Raw genomic sequence first — 3661 nt, 5'->3', positions numbered from 1 at the left:
GTTCTCCACCTCATATTCGAATTCCCCATGGTTCTGGGACCAGACTGCCCTTCAGTCAGTGGCCTCTGGAGTGAGGTCTGCTCATCTTCTGTGGAACAGATCTTGGGAAATTGAACTTGACAGCTTGAATCTTCCTCATATCATCTCAACCTGGGCTACTTTGAATGCCACGGGATAAACATGGGACATCTTTCTGAAGCATCGGTTTCCCTTGAGTCTCTTGAGACAGCAAAAACATTAATGTACTTAGGGATGACAGTCACATAGGTTTCTAAGAGCATACCAGACTTCTCTCTGAAATGAGACTTGGGTTGTCCTCTTTCTGGTGAATTCCCAGATTTAACAGAAAGGCTGCCTTCTGCCATGGGGACACATTGATATAAAAGTGTGAGAGGTGCTGGTGCTCTTCTTAACACTAACAGACGTGTGAGGCCGTATGACTCTAAACCACACGGCGTACAGTTCCTGCCTAGTTAATGGTGACTTTTCTGCCTCTGCCTGTGGTTTTGGTCTCTGGCAGTTGCTGATTCGTGGCAAAACCCCAGAGCTTGGAGTCAGAGGAATGAGTTTAAGGTCTAGTATTGCTTTTTCTTCTTTTTTCTTTTTTTTTCTTTTTTGCCATGATATCAGTCCCTCTCAGTCACTAAGTGATTGTCACAACACTTTATAGAGTTGTTGGTGGCATTAATTCAGGTGGTGTATAACAGTATTTTGTAAAAACTGTAAGGTAGGTTGTGACCGTAGGGGTTTGTAGTTCTCATGGGCATTACTGCTCTTTTTCCCCCCAGTTAAAAGAATTTCAACAAAGAAACAGCCCTGCTGTTCCAACACGAGTGAGAAGACGAAAGAAAAGAAACAACAATTGCCCTGAGACAGCTGCTTCTGATGGTGGCCAGTCACCATGCCATGTGAGTCTTGGCTGGCCAGGCTTCCTGGGAAAAGGGGTCCAAGGGGCAGTAGAGGGTAATTGTTAAGATTGTGGAAGAACTTCTGGGTACTGGTTAAGAATTCTGGGTTTGAGGCCAGGCGCGGTGGCTCAAGCCTGTAATCCCAGCACTTTGGGAGGCCGAGGCGGGTGGATCACGAGGTCAAGAAATCGAGACCAACCTGGTCAACATGGTGAAACCCCGTCTTTACTAAAAATACAAAACATTAGCTGGGCATGGTGGCACATGCCTATAATCCCAGCTACTCAGGCGGCTGAGGCAGGAGAATTGCCTGAACCCAGGAGGCGGAGGTTGCGGTGAGCCGAGATCGTGCCATTGCACTCCAGCCTGGGTAACAAGAGTGAAACTCCGTTTAAAAAAAAAAAAAAAGAGTGCTTGCTTCAGCAGCACATATACTAAAATTGGAACGATACAGAGAAGATTAGCATGGCCCCTGCGCAAGGATGACACACAAATTCGTGAAGCGTTCCATATTTTTAAAGTTCAAAAAATAAATCACATTTTATAAACTAGAAAAAAAAAAAAGAAATCTGGGTTTGAATCCAGCCTCTCAATCTGCTAGGGATATGATTTAGGGCAAGTTGCTGGAGCTTTTTGGGTCTCTCCTTTCACATCTGTAAAATAGAGGTGGTGTTGTCTGACTTCCATTAGTGAAGGTGAAATGAGATTCGTTATTGCTGTTGTTTTTTTGTTGATCCCTAGTACATGGCCCGCTGTAAACACCCAGGACACCCAGGAAATGGTCCTTGCTGTTTGGTTTTCCTCATCCCCAGGCTCAAGGGGAAGCCAGCCCAATGAGCACAGCCATTTGCTGTCAGGCTGTCCCTTTAAGAGTCACTGAAGGGGCCCCAGGGTGGGATGGTGGGAGATAAGAACCATGAGAGGAGCTGGCACAAGGGAGTTATGGGACAAAGGGTCCAAGAGGCAGAACGGAAAATGCTGCCAGCTGATGGGGAGGACAGGAAGTCAGAGGCTTGGACACTGAGGGGACAGAACATCTCCGTGTGCACTCTCGTCTCTTGTAGTCAGCGGCGGGTGGTCACAAGGAGCGCCCTGCGCCATGTGCCTCCATGAAAGATCCAGAGGTAAGAGGCCCTGAGCTGAGGTACAGTGACCGGGCAGGCCAGCCCTCCACCCTCCTCCCACAGTGGCGGCTGGGTGCCCCTCTGCCAGCTGAGACAGCCCCCACACACCCCAACCCTAATGATTGTTCTCTCTACCTCTCCCCCGACCCTCCCCCAACTCCTCCTCTCTGCATGTGCCTCAGAGCGCACACCAACCTCAAATAGCCCTGGACTCAAGCTCCGTCACAACCAGTGAACTGAATAACACCGTCAACGTATTGGTAAGAGTCCGGTGGGGTCCCCTGATTCCACGCCACCAATCCTGGGCTCCAGTTTCCCCTTGGGGCTGCTGTGGGTGAGTTGAAGGACGCTATGGGGAGCCAGCACTAGATGTAGAGCTCAGAGGCCAAATGCCCGTCCTGCCCTTACCTGACTGTGGCCTTGGCCAAGTCCTAGGTGGGGAACTGGGTACTTGGACAGTGAAGGTACAGAAGAGTAGCTTTGGGATGTTACGATTTGTGTAGAGAGAGGAAACGTGTGTGTGTGTGTGTGTGTGTGTGTGCACGCATGTGTGTACATACGATGATAATATACATAAAACATGTCTGCCAGGATTTGTGAAAAACTCAGGAGAGCACGGGTGGCTGGGAGATACTTCCCTTCTGTACCTTCTGAGTTTTGGACTCTGTGAATGTATCATCCTTTCAAAAAGTGAGCAGAAGGTTAATTTTCCCCTTCCTGTCTGTGCCCCCATCCCCAGCAGGAAAAAAAAATGGACTTAGAGGATCAGATGGACCTGGGTGTTCAAATCCCAGCTCTGTCTAATGATCTTAGGCAACCACCTAACCTCTAATGCTCCCTGTTTTCCATCTACACAGTAGAGGTAATGGTAGTGACTGCCTCACATGGTGGTTGTGAGCTTAAATGGGATTATTACCATGCTACCTGGTGACCCACTCGATAAAGGTTCCAACAGCGGTAGTAATAACAGGAATAACAATAGAATATGATCTGATCTCTCTGGGCCTCTGTGAGCCAGCTGTAAATTTGATCTCTTTGCCTGTCCCTTCCAACTTTACTGAGTTCTTTTAAAATCCAGGCCATGGGCCTTGATCTTTACTGACCGAGTTGTGTATTAAGCCCAGCCCTAGCCCTTTTAAGGGGTACCATGTGGAATGGCCCAGGCTCAACAGATTGAAGCTTCTCCCTCTCCACCCTCCAGCCCTCGAGCCGCTGTGAAGCAGTCCTTGAGCAGCAGTTACAGCAGTTTCTACAGGAGCGGGAACTGCTCAAAGCACAGGTGGCGGAGGTGAGACTTTGCAGAGGGAGGGATGTGGAAGGAAAATGACCCCAGTTGGCCAGGAGCAGGTGAGGACCCGTGACAGCCCTTCCTAACTTCCGGGCCCATTCTTGCAGGTGACAGAGTGTCTTAAGAAAGTTCAGCTAGAAAGAGACGCATATGCTCAACAACTCAAAACAGAGAAGGCGCGGTGGCAGCAGCAATTGCTGAAAATGGCAGGAGAAGTGAGAGCTGACCCTTCAGCCGCGCTCCTTAGATAGCTCACTGGATCTTCCTGGGCATCTGTAAAATGAGAATAGTCCAGCCAGGGGTGGTCACGGGACTGGGCTTTGTGGAGCTGGGGGCGGAGA

General features: G+C 49.3%; 1 non-coding gene and 1 pseudogene across 1 annotated transcript; one reads left to right on the top strand and one right to left on the bottom strand.

The window, feature by feature from the left end:
- The first annotated feature begins 1318 nt into the window (after nucleotides 1–1318).
- Nucleotides 1319–1425, top strand: LOC141585747 (U6 spliceosomal RNA). Its single transcript, XR_012519401.1, has one exon. It is a non-coding gene; the product is annotated as a U6 spliceosomal RNA (small nuclear RNA).
- Nucleotides 1426–2228: 803 nt separating this feature from the next.
- LOC141585738 (uncharacterized) lies at nucleotides 2229–3115 on the bottom strand (annotated as a pseudogene).
- Between the last annotated feature and the right edge of the window lie 546 nt (nucleotides 3116–3661).

The sequence above is a fragment of the Saimiri boliviensis genome, chromosome 9, assembly GCF_048565385.1.
Source record: "Saimiri boliviensis isolate mSaiBol1 chromosome 9, mSaiBol1.pri, whole genome shotgun sequence".
Lineage (NCBI taxonomy): Eukaryota > Metazoa > Chordata > Mammalia > Primates > Cebidae > Saimiri > Saimiri boliviensis.
The sequence above is the reverse complement of the archived record's forward strand: the minus strand, read 5'-3'. Positions and strand labels throughout refer to the sequence as shown.